The following is a 13,271-nucleotide window of genomic DNA, read 5'->3' as shown; positions in this document are numbered from 1 at the left end:
ACTTGCCTCATCAGACATCTCCGCCTCTCTCCTTGCCCTCCGCACCGGGGAGCCCCAGGCGGGGCCTGGCGGGGCCGGGCGGGCGATGGGGGGCAGGACGGGTGGGGGCAGGGGCAGGGGCACCGCCCCGGGCAGCAGGGGGGGCTCGAGGGGCATGGCGGCGAGGAAGGGGGGGCGGCGGGGCGGGGCGGTCAGGGGCCGGAGGGGGCCGGAGGGGGGGGCCGGGGGCGGGGGGCGGAGGGGGCTCTCGGGCGAGGACGGGGGGGACACCGAGCGGAACGAGCCGGGCGAGCCCGAGCGGGACGAGCCGGGCGACTCTGGGAGCTCCAGATGCAGCTCGGCCGCCCTCTCCAGCTTCTGGACGAGCTCGGGGAGACACGAAGACACCTCGGGATTCTGTCCAGCGGGGAGAGGGGGAGACACAACGCAGGGGGGATGAGACTACGCCTGGACAGGTGAGTGTGGACAGTGAGAGTGTGGACAGGTGAGTGTAGACAGTGTGTCCAGTGAGAGTGTGGACAGGTGAGTGTGTACAGTGTGTCCAGTAAGAGTCTGGACAGGTGAGTGTGTCCAGTGTGTCCAGTGAGAGTGTGGACAGGTGAGTGTGTCCAGTGTGTCCAGTGAGAGTCTGGACAGGTGAGAGTGTACAGTGTGTCCAGTGAGAGTGTGGACAGGTGAGTCTCTACAGTGTGTCCAGTGAGAGTCTGGACAGGTGAGTGTGTCCAGTGTGTCCAGTGAGAGTCTGGACTGGTGAGTGTGTACAGTGTGTCCAGAAAGAGTCTGGACAGGTGAGTGTGCACAGTGTGTCCAGTGAGAGTCTGGACAGGTGAGTGTGTCCAGTGTGTCCAGTGAGAGTCTGGACAGGTGAGTGTGTACAGTGTGTCCAGTGAGAGTGTGGACAGGCGAGTCTGTACAGTGTGTCCAGTGAGAGTGTGGACAGGTGAGTGTGGACAGTAAGAGTCTGGACAGGTGAGTGTGTACAGTGTGTCCAGCAAGAGTCTGGACAGGTGAGTGTGTCCAGTGTGTCCAGTAAGAGTCCGGACAGGCGAGTGTGGACAGTGTGTCCAGTAAGAGTGTGGACAGGTGTGTCCAACAGTAAGAAGCTGTCTTACCCTGTAACCCAGCTCAGGGGTGTTAGGGGGTGCTCTGTCTCCTCCCCAGATCTCACCTTCAGGTCTTGAGAAATGACGGACCACTAGGAGACGCTGGAAACGAGGACACAAGACAGAGGTCAGGTCCACAGAGCTCACTCAATCACTACAGCAAGCAGAGACCTCTCGGCCATCAGGACTGTGGGGGTCAGAGTGTGGAGCTGTAGGGTATCGGGAGTTTAGGGGTCAGTGTGGGGAGCTGTAGGGTATCGGGAGTTTAGGGGTCAGTGTGGGGAGCTGTAGGGTATCGGGAGTTTAGGGGTCAGTGTGGGGAGCTGTAGGGTATCGGGAGTTTAGGGGTCAGTGTGGGGAGCTGTAGGGTATCGGGAGTTTAGGGGTCAGAGTGGGCAGCTGTAGGGTATCGGGAGTTTAGGGGTCAGTGTGGGGAGCTGTAGGGTATCGGGAGTTTAGGGGTCAGTGTGGGGAGCTGTAGGGTATCGGGAGTTTAGGGGTCAGTGTGGGGAGCTGTAGGGTAGATGTGGGGCACCGGGCCCACCACAGGGCGGCCGGTCCAGTCTCGCGGAAGGCGACCGGGTCAGACTTACGGAAAAGCACCGGGATTTGGGCCGGGACCTCTCCCGCTGCCAGTCCGGGTTCGGCCTGACCGGTGTGACCTGTGAAGACGCAAACAGCCCATCTCCGAGACAGCTCTGACCACATAGCCCAGCCCAGTCGTGTCGAGACTAGAGGCCTTGGGCAGTCTCTACAGTGTGTCCAGTGAGAGTGTGGACAGGTGAGTGTGTACAGTGTGTCCAGTGAGAGTCTGGACAGGTGAGTCTCTACAGTCTGTCCAGTGAGAGTCTGGACAGGTGAGTGTGTACAGTGTGTCCAGTGAGAGTGTGGACAGGTGAGTGTGTACAGTGTGTCCAGTGAGAGTCTGGACAGGTGAGTGTGTACAGTGTGTCCAGTGAGAGTGTGGACAGGTGAGTGTGTACAGTGTGTCCAGTGAGAGTGTGGACAGGTGAGTGTGTACAGTGTGTCCAGTGAGAGTCTGGACAGGTGAGTGTGTCCAGTGTGTCCAGAAAGAGTCTGGACAGGTGAGTCTCTACAGTCTGTCCAGTGAGAGTCTGGACAGGTGAGTGTGTACAGTGTGTCCAGTGAAAGTGTGGACAGGTGAGTGTGTACAGTGTGTCCAGTGAGAGTGTGGACAGGTGAGTGTGTACAGTGTGTCCAGTGAGAGTCTGGACCGGTGAGTCTCTACAGTGTGTCCAGGAAGAGTGTGGGACGTCCAGAGGCAATCTGTGCTCTCAGAAGGCCATAATGGACCTGCAGCTTGGTTTTCCTCGGACCCGCGACCCTGTCTCTTGAGCCGAGACGTGTCCTCAGTCAAGATCACCACTGGAAGTGTCTCTCCTCGTCTAGAGGTGTTACCGTGAGACCTGGTCTGTCAAGCGCTTTGCGCTGCTATGTGTGTGAAAGGTGCTCTATCAGTGAAGTTTATTATTATTATTATTATTATAATACAGCGAGCGCTGCTGGGGGCGGAGAGGCCAGTCGGAGGAGGGCTGGACGCTGGACGCTGGACGGCGGGCGGGAGGGGTGGACTTACGACGCCTCGCCGGGCCCGGGTCCTGCTGCGACCGCGCACGGCCGTGCGGCATCTCTGTCGGTCCATCGTCCTGCCGAGACAAGCAGAGTCACAGAGGGGAGGGGAGGGGGCGGAGCCACACAGCTGGGCGGCTTGTTCCCCACCCCAGCCCCCCTCTGTGTATAGAAGAGCCTCCTGTCCTGACTGGAGGAGCTCACTCAGCTGTGTCTGGAGAGAAGCCAGGGTATCGGCTTCAACCACAGGGCTGGGCAGCTTGTTCCCCACCCCCACCACTCTCTGAGTAGAGGTGCACCTCCTCTCAATATCTTTTTACAGCACGATCACACCCATAAGAGTTGAGTAACGGTAAAAAAAACAACGTATTTCTCCACTTATTTTGTTATTTCTCACTTTTGACTGACTTACCGATTTCACGGGGATTCTGAAGAGCGTTTCTGAAGTTGAAACTAACGATCTAAGTCGAAGTAACTTTATTGGAAGAAACACGTGTTTAGAAAGGACTATATAGCGCTTTCCTCCTCTTCTCTCTTCACTCCTCTGAGCTCATGGGGCTCCGGCGCCGCCCCCCCGCTAGAATCCGCCGCTCTGTGACGTCAGGCGGCTCATTGTGACGCCTCCGTGACGTCACCCCCGACGCGCTCACGGCTCGGCCGCGAAACAAAAATGGCCGTCATTTTTCACGGTTGCTGTTTTTTTTTGGGTGGACATTTTATTTTTCCAACTCTCAGCGGCCAGCCGGGTGTCCCTGTACGACCCCGGTAGTCGCCACCTCGGACAGGCAGGGGAAACGGGTCCAGCTGTTTCCGGCCCAAGGCTTACAAAAGCTGCACTTGAATTTAAAGACAAAATCACGTCGAGGGCGCATTCAGCACCCCCACGTCCAACACGGGTTTCCGTGGGGTTTGGTTCAGTGAAATTAGACCCCCCCCGCCGACCCCCAAATCAAAGAAAGACCAAACTCCACCCCCCTCTAGCGCCCAAGGGCGGAAATTTCGGGCCACGCCACGTCCAAAAAACACGGGTTCCCCCCCCGTCCTGCGGGGAAAAGAAACGTCATTTTCTTTTCCGAGCGCTGCGTGGGACCTCACGACCCCCCCCCCCCCCCCAAAAAAAAAAACGGGCTTCGCAGACGAGGAAAACCGGGCACGTCGACCTCTCTACAACACCACCCGGCTGTTTCTGTTTCAGACCGTGGGAAAAAAAAGAAATAAATAAAATGTCGCCCCTCACCGACCGCCGCGCAAAAAAACACAACTTCACGCTACAGAAACGGCCTGTGTGAGGGGGGGCACGGGAAAAAAATAAAACCTGCGTGTTTTCGGCAGAGTAAGCTCAGCGGGGAAACTCCCTGAATCTCGGGGTTGCTTCTTGAACCCCGAAAACGACCTTTTTTCTCTCTCTCGTTTTCTTGGTGTCTGGGACGTTCACGAACTCCGCGCCGTCAGTGCGATTCCCAGCGGGACTTGAACATAACCCCCCCCCGTGGGGCCACAGCGCCCCCGTGTGGCCGAGAGGACCACCACCCGCAGGGCTGAGCTTTTACTGCCGTGTCCCGCTTTCACTCTGGCGATGAAGGAGGGAATCAAGGAGGAGAATTAATATTGTGATCCACCAGTCCATCACAGGACACACACACACCCTGGACAGGACAGCAGTCCATCACTGGACACACACACCCTCACACACCCTGGACAGGACACCAGTCCATCACAGGATGTTCAGTGCCTCTCTCTAATAAAGTAGAAATGCGACATTAAACTCCGTTCGAAACGGGAGAAATCACCAGGACACGATACACCTTGCTCCGGACGATGGGAGAAGACCTGTACCTTCACGAGTCCGGGTTCTGAAAACTTCTTCTGACAGTTCAAAACGTTTCGAAGAGACTACAGCGCTACCCTGTTTTCCATTTCTATCGTGTATTATTATACAGTCATAAGTATCTGTACTGATCACAGAGTCCCCCTCTCACTGCCAGGACTGAAGCCCAGTGCAGCACGAATAATAATAATAATAATAATTAATGTCTGGACCCTCCCCTCAGAGCTCTTCCCAGGTCAGGGGGATCCCCTCCAGCCCCCCCAGTGTGCAGCCCCCACCTGGATGATGCTCCAGTCCGCTCAGCACACAGCAGCTCTCAGTGGGGAGGAGAGCAGAGGGATGGAGCCAGTTCAGAGAGGGGGGTGAGTAGGAGGCCATGATGGGTCAAGACCAGGGGGGGAATCAGGCCAGGACACTGGGGTAACACCCCTACTCTTCTCCAGAGACACCCCGGGATTGTTAATGAGCACAGAGAGTCAGGACCTCGGTTTGACGGCGCCTGTTTACAGTCCAGTGTCCCCCGTCACTATACTGGGGCATCAGGACCCACACAGACCGCAGGGTGAGAGCGCCCCCTGCTGGCCGTACTCACACCTCTCCCAGCAGCAACTTTGGGGGGGGGGAGGGAAAAAACCAAAAGCTAAATAGATTTTTTTTAAAAAAAATTTATTGATGCTTAACAAAAGAACAAAAATTACAAGCTTCAGTCCAGACTGGGGTCTGGGGTCCCTCAGCTTCAGTCCAGTCCAGTTTGGGGCCCCTCAGCTTCAGTCCAGTCCAGTCTGGGGCCCCTCAGCTCCAGTGCAGTCCAGACTGGGGTCCCTCAGCTTCGGTCCAGCACAGTCTGGTGTCCCTCAGCTTTGGTCCAGCACAGTCTGGGGTCCCTCAGCTTCAGTCCAGACTGGGGTCCCTCAGCTTAGGTCCAGCACAGTCTGGGGTCCCTCAGCTCCAGTCCAGTCCAGTCTGGTGTCTCTCAGCTCCGGTGCAGTCCAGTCTGGTGTCTCTCAGCTCCGGTCCAGTCCAGTCTGGTGTCCCTAGGCTCCAGTCCAGTCCAGTCTGGTGTCCCTCAGCTCCTGTCCAGTTCAGTCTGGGGCCCCTCAGCTTCAGTGCAGTCCAGTCTGGCGTCCCTCAGCTCCACTCCAGTCCAGTCCAGTCCAGTCCAGTCCAGTCCAGATCTTAGCTGGCACAGAACCAGGAAAGGAACCTGGAAAGAATATTGTTATTGCAGGTGTGAGGGACACAGACACAGACGTCACCATGACATCAAACAGCAAGAGGAGACTCCTCCTTGAATCACAGACATGACCGGGCGGCGCCCCCCTGTCTGCTCACCTGCACCTCCTCTTCCTCTACTTGTCCTTCCCGGCATCCTGCTCCTCTTCTCCCTCGCTCTTCCTCTCCTGACCCACGGTCTCCGCCGCCTCCATCAGCTCGTCCTGATCATCTGTCTCCACCGACACGCGGCTCAGGGACTTTAAAAAGACGCACCAGTGCTTCTGAAGCAGAGACAGGAGAGTCACGTTAAGAGTCGGACTGGACACTCCAGGACATGAACACTGCACTGAGAGAGAGAGAGGGGTTCATACAGACACATGACTGGACACTCCAGTACATGAACACTGCACTGAGAGAGAGAGGGGTTCATACAGACACATGACTGGACACTCCAGTACATGAACACTGCACTGAGAGAGAGAGGGGTTCATACAGACACACTGACTGGACACTCCAGTACATTAACACTGCACTGAGAGAGAGAGAGGTTCATACAGACACACTGACTGGACACTCCAGTACATTAACACTGCACTGAGAGAGAGAGGGGTTAATACAGACACACTGACTGGACACTCCAGTACATGAACACTGCACTGAGAGAGAGAGAGGGGTTCATACAGACACACTGACTGGACACTCCAGTACATGAACACTGCACTGAGAGAGAGAGAGGGGTTCATACAGACACACTGACTGGACACTCCAGTACATGAACACTGCACTGAGAGAGAGAGAGGGGTTCATACAGACACACTGACTGGATACTGACTGGACACTGGACAGATGTAAAGAGAGGATCAGAGCATTACCCACCTTATTTTTCTTCTGTCTCACAGGAGGTGGTGATTGTACCTCCTCCAGCTGGAGTCCGAGGAGGGAGAGAGGGGGCAGGAGAGGGACAGCACAGGGAGAGAAAGAGAGAGACAGGTGAGTCAAGTGTCCCAAGAGTACAGAGACTCTGCTGAGATCACACTCGCAGTGAGTGACACCGACACTAACCAGCCTCAGGACAGCACTGCTAGAGCACCACAACCCAGACTCAACCACATCACAGCACAGATCAAACAGCAATATCTCACACACTGGGACACACACACACAAACACAACATAAACTGGAATGCTACAGAACCTTAAACAGACAATACACACTAGCTGAATATTTGACCAAAATAAAAAATAACAAACAGAAACAGACCCTGACGAAGTACAGGCTCAGTGACCACAACCTGGCCATAGAAACTGGGCGACACAGGCAGACCTGGCTGCCCAGAGAGGACAGGCTGTGCTCCCACTGCCAGCGGGGAGAAATAGAGACAGAGGTGCACTTCCTACTGCACTGTGACAGATACTCTGGGATTAGAGAAACATTCTTCCCGAAATTCAGAAATCTAATCCCAGAGTTCCCACACCTGCCAGAATCACAACGGGTCCCAATCCTACTGGGAGAGGGAGGAGTGAACTCAGTTGATCTGGCAGCCCAGTATGTGATCTCCTGTCACAGCCTGAGGAACAGTGAGTCTGTCTCCCAATAATGCTCCAGCCGCCTACAGTATATGTCAATATTTTATAATATGTCTTTGTTGTAAATGTCTGTAACGTGTCTGCTTTACGCAGAGAGTGGCGGGGGTTGGATGTCAAGGCCTGACGATACCGTATTACGCAGAGAGTGGAGGGGTGGGATGTCAGGGCCATACGACACTTCTTTATTCAGAGAGTGGAGGGGGTGGGATGTCAGGGCTAGATGACACTGCTTTACACAGAGAGTGGAGAGGTGGGTGTCAAGGCTATACGACAGTGCTTTCCGCAGAGAGTGGTGGGGGTGTGATGTCAGGGCCATACAACAGTGCTTTACACAGAGAGTGGTGGGGGTGGGATGTCAGGGCCATATGACACTGCTTTACACAGAGAGTGGCGGGGCTAGGATGTCAGGGCCATATGACACTGCTTTACACAGAGAGTGGTGGGGGTGGGATGTCAGAGCTTGACGACACTGCTTTATGCAGAGAGTGGAGGGGTGGGATGTCAGGGCTATACGACAGTGCTTTCGACAGAGAGTGGTGGGGGTGTGATGTCAGGGCCATATGACACTTCTTTACGCAGGGAGTGGCAGGGGTGGGATGTCAGGGCCTGACGATACTACTTTACACAGTTAGTGGTGGGGGTGGGATTTCAGGGCCATACGACACTTCTTTATGCAGAGAGTGGCAGGGCTTGACGACACTGCTTTATGCAAAAAATGGAGGGGTGGGTGTCAGGGCTATATGACAGTGCTTTCCGCAGAGAGTGGTGGCGGTGTGATGTCAGGGCCATACAGCAGTGCTTTACACAGAGAGTGGTGGGGGTGGGATGTCAGGGCCATATGACACTGCTTTACACAGAGAGTGGCGGGGGTGGGATATCAGGGCCTGACAACACAGCTTAACGCAGAGTGTGGAGGGGTGGGTGTCAGGGTTATACGGCAGTGCTTTACGCAGAGAGTGGTGGGGGAGGGATGTCAGGGCTTGACAACACTGCTTTATGCAGAGAGTGGAGGGGAGGGTTTCAGGGCCATAAGACACTGCTTTATGCAGAGAGTGGAGGGATTGGTGTCAGGGCCATATGACACTACTTTACACAGAGAGTGGCGGGAGTGGGATGTCAGGCCCTGACGATACTACTTTACGTAGACAGTGGCGGGGGTGGGATGTCAGGGCCTGACGATACTTATTTACGCAGAGAGTGGCAGGGGTGGGATGTCAGGGCCTGAAGATACTGCTTTTCGCAGAGAGCGGAGGAGGTGGGATACAACCTCTCAGTGGGGCCAGCAGGGGGCACTCACCCTGCGCTCTGTGTGGGTCTTAATGCCCCAGTGTAGTGACGGGGGACACGATCTGGCCCACCAGCGACGAGCAGGTTACCAGATCTAGACAAAGGGGGCAACTCTTAGTCGTATGAGCTTAGTCACACATCGCAGCGATTAAAAAAACAAAACAAACATATTATGTCTGTTACTAACGACTTTTTTTTCCTACATTGAAAGTCTCTTTCCCGGGTGATTTTCTAGCGCGACTGGGGCTCTTCATTTCTCCTCGGTGTCTCATCGCGGGCGGATTTGAAACAGACCACAGAAGATGGTCACACACTATATTATTATTGAGAGACAGGCTCACTGTACCTCAGGCTGGGACAGTAGATCACACTGTATTATTATTATTAAGATTATTGAGAGTCTGGCTCACTGTTCCCCAGGCTGGGACAGGAGATCCCACACTGTATTATTATTATTGAGAGACAGGCTTACTCTCTGTTCCTCAAGCTCAGACAGGACATCACATACTGTATTATTATTGATTGACAGGCTCACTGTTCCTCAGGCTGGGATAGGAGATCACACACTGTATTATTATTATTTAGAGACAGGCTCACTGTCTGTTCCTCAGAGTTGGACAGGAGATCCCACACTGAATTATTATTTTAGAGAGACAGGCTCACTGTATGTTCCCCAGGCTGGGTCAGGAGCTCACACAGTATTATTATAATTATTGAGAGACAGTCTCACTGTCTGTTCCTCAGTCTGGGACAGGAGATCACACACTGTATTATTATTATTGAGAGACAGGCTCACTGTCTGTTCCCCAGGCTGGGACAGGAGATAACACTGTATTATTATTGAGAGACAAACTCACTGTCTGTTCCTCAGGCTGGGACAGTAGATCACACTGTATTATTATTATTGAGAGTCTGGCTCACTGTTCCCCAGGCTGGGACAAGAGATCCCACACTGTATTATTATTATTTAGAGACAGACTCACTGTCTTTTCCTCGGTCTGGGACAGATGGTCACACACTGTAAAATTATTGAGACAGGCTCACTGTCTGTTCCTCAATCTGGGACAGTAGATCACATTGTATTATTATTATTAATATTATTGAGAGTCTGGCACACTGTTCCCCAGGCTGGGACAGGAGATCCCACACTGTATTATTATTATTTTGAGACAGGCTCACTGTTTGTTCCTCAGGCTGGGACAGGAGATCACACACTGTATTATTTTTATTGAGAGAGAGGCTCACTGTCTGTTCATCAGACTGGGACAGGAGATCCCACACTGAATTATTATTATTGAGAGACAGGCTTACTCTCTGTTCCTCAGGCGAAGACAGGACATCACATACTGTATTATTATTGATTGACAGGCTCATTGTTCCTCAGGCTGGGACAGGAGATCAGACACTGTATTATTATTATAGTGAGACAGGCTCACTGTATATTCCCCAGGCTGGGACAGGAGGTCATACATTATATTATTATTATAGAGAGACAGGCTCACTGTATGTTCCACAAGCTGAGACAGGAATTCACACTGTATTATTATTATTGAGAGACAGGCTCACTGTCTGTTCCTCAGGCTGGGACAGAGGATCACACACTGTATTATTATTGAGAGACAGGCTCACTGTCTGTTTCTCAGGCTGGGACAGAGGATCACACACTGTATTATTATTGAGAGACAGGCTCACTCTCTGTTCCTCAGGCTGGGACAGGAGATCACACATTGGCTTGTTATTGAGAGGCAGGCTCACTGTCTGTTCCTCAGGCTGGGACAGGAGATCACACGCTGTATTATTATTGAGAGACAGGCTCACTCTCTGTTCCTCAGGCTGGGACAGGAGATCACACATTGGCTTGTTATTGAGATACAGACTCACTGTCTGTTCCTCCTGCTGGGACTGGAGAACACACACTGTTCTATTATAACTGAGGGACATGCTCACTGTTTGTCCTTCAGACTGGGACAGGACATTCCATACTAGGTTATCATTATTGAGAGACAGGCTCGCTGTCTGTTCCTCAGGCTAGTACAGGAGATCACGCACTGTATTATTATTATTTAGATACAGGCTCACTGTGTGTTCCTCTGGCTGGGACAGTAGATCACACTGTATTATAATTATTGAGAGGCTGACTCACTGTTTCCCAAGCTGGGACAGGGGATCACACACTGTATTATTATTGAGAGACAGGCTCACTGTCTGTTCCTCTGGCTGGGGCAGGGAATCACACACTGTATTATTATTATTGAGAGACAGGCTCACTGTCTGTTCCTCAGGCTGGGACAGGAGATCACACACTGTATTATTATTGAGAGACAGGCTCACTGTCTGTTCCTCTGGCTGGGGCAGGGAATCACACACTGTATTATTAGCATTATTAAGAGACAGGCTCGCTGTCTGCTCCTCAGGCTGGGACAGGATATCACACACTGTTGTAGTGTTCTCTCACGAGGCACCAGTTCTGTAGGGGTTTGGGCATTTACTGGGACAATTATTTTTGTGGCAGTAAATCACAAAATTGATTATTTTAATGGTTTAGAATCCAACCATGCGACATAACTCAAACAATGCACACACAGGTACTAATACACGAGGATACATTTGTTAATATATAGAATATGCATGCAAACCTAACAGATCTTATCGTAAGGCTTAACAGAATACAAAAGATATAAATTCATTCAGTTACAAAGAGTTACACATATCAAGAGGACATAAGTATATCATTCATTTAGACCGTTTCGTAATTGAACTTGTTTACAACGTCTACATGAGATACTCAAAACAAGAACATAACCCTTAGGAATTAAATTGATATCAACTGGTTGGGAGCAGTAATGCAATAAGGTTCAATACTCACTGCCAGTGGGTCCCTTTTCTCACCGTTTCCGTAGTGCAGCGGTTATCACGTTTGCCTCACACGCGAAAAATCCCCGGTTCGAAACCGGACGGGAACAGCCTCTTTCTGTACGCTCCTGTACTTCACAGAGGTCTTGAGCGACCGGTCACATGTTCCTTTCCTTCTGAGTGACGTTCCTGCAACACTCTCCCGCTCCTCTTGGTGCGCTCATGCCGCAACACAGGAAGGCTGGAGCAGGTGGCTGTGGGCTTTGCGCACTGCCGAAATAGCTCAGTTGGGAGAGCGTTAGACTGAAGCTCTGAAGGTCCCTGGTTTGATCCCAGGTTTCGGCATTTTGTTTCATCGCGCCCTTTGTTCCTCTCTCCAGCGCCCCCTGCCTACAGTGACGCGTCCCTTTCTCAGCCCGAAACGCAAGCGAGACACCAGCAGCGGTCCCTGCAGGTTTCCGTAGTGTAGAGGCTATCACGTTCACCTAACACGCGAAAGGTCCCCGGTTCGAGACCGGGCGGAAACAGCCTCGTTTTGCACGCTCCTGTACTTCACAGAGGTCTTGAGCGACCGGTCATTTGTTCCCAATGTATTTCCGGTGCCTTCGTGCACTCTTGTACCAAACGCACGTTCCTTCTGTACGCGGAGCCGATCATTTGCAATTGGGCTGTGCCGACAGACCAGGTCGAGCTCTGTCGGCTCAAAAGCAGCGCAGGACCTGCAAGAACAACAGAAAGATTAGCATCCAGCGGGGGCCTCTTAGTGAGCCCAAGAGCTCATCAAGAATCGGCTCCAGCAACAGGGCTGGGCGCATTGTTCCATTCTCCGCCCACTCTCGGTGTAAACAAGTCCCTCCTGGTCTCTGCTTGAAATGCACTTTCCTGCGTTTGCTTTGGTGTAACTGGCTTCCCCTGCATGGGCGAATGTGAAGAAGATCCTTAGTAAGTCATTGAAGAAAACCGAGAAGAGGTCGGAGTGGCCTCTGTCGTTCATCAACGATCCAGTCAGGCAGTACTCCTCTGTAAAGCGCCGTTCGTTCACGTCGATTGGCTTTTTTTTGCCTTCATTCGTGCGTGTAGTAAAAGCAGACGCCCCTATTCTGCCGTGACCCGGATTCGAACCGGGGTTGTTGCGGCCACAACGCAAAGTACTGACCACTATACGATCACAGCGAGTTACCGGGACACACGCGGCAGGGCGGAAAGGGCTGTGCTCTCTTCGTGTGACATAATTCGGAAAAGTCCTGACGTTGCATTTCAACTGAGCCCCAGTATACATCAACCCTTCGACACTCTGAGTGACAACTCTCTTGCGTGTTTTCTCATATTTATGTAGTTTGCTTGCTTGATGCCGTGAACAGCATGGTTGTTCGCTGCCATATAGTCTAGCGGTTAGGGTTCCTGGTTTTCACCCAGGCGGTTCGACTCGGTTTTGCCTCCTGCTTTCCAAAAGATCAGCACCGTGTACGAAAGAGCCGCATTAAAACTACTCGAACGTGCAAAACGTGCGAGAAGAGGGGGCGCTTGTTTCCAACCGAAACTTCTCGCGTGTGAGACGAGCTGATCATCGCTGTGGGAGGGTTACTCTGGTAGACAGGGCTGACCTTCGGCAATAGGATTTATAGTCTCCAAGATGATATTTGCACTTTCTGGAGAGGCGATTTTCTCCACTTCAGTAGCCCGATTTCGTCGATTGCGTGGAGAGGGCTGTAGAATGTGGCGCCGCCTTTCCTGCTCCGTCCATGACAGGCGTGCTGGTCTCTGGAGAGAGAGCACGGTCCATCAGCGCACTCCAATAAAGGCACTGGAA

This window comes from Lepisosteus platostomus (genome assembly GCF_059453375.1).
Source record: "Lepisosteus platostomus isolate fLepPlt1 chromosome 5 unlocalized genomic scaffold, fLepPlt1.hap1 SUPER_5_unloc_2, whole genome shotgun sequence".
Taxonomy (NCBI): Eukaryota; Metazoa; Chordata; class Actinopteri; order Semionotiformes; family Lepisosteidae; genus Lepisosteus; species Lepisosteus platostomus.
Note: the sequence above shows the minus strand (reverse complement) of the source record.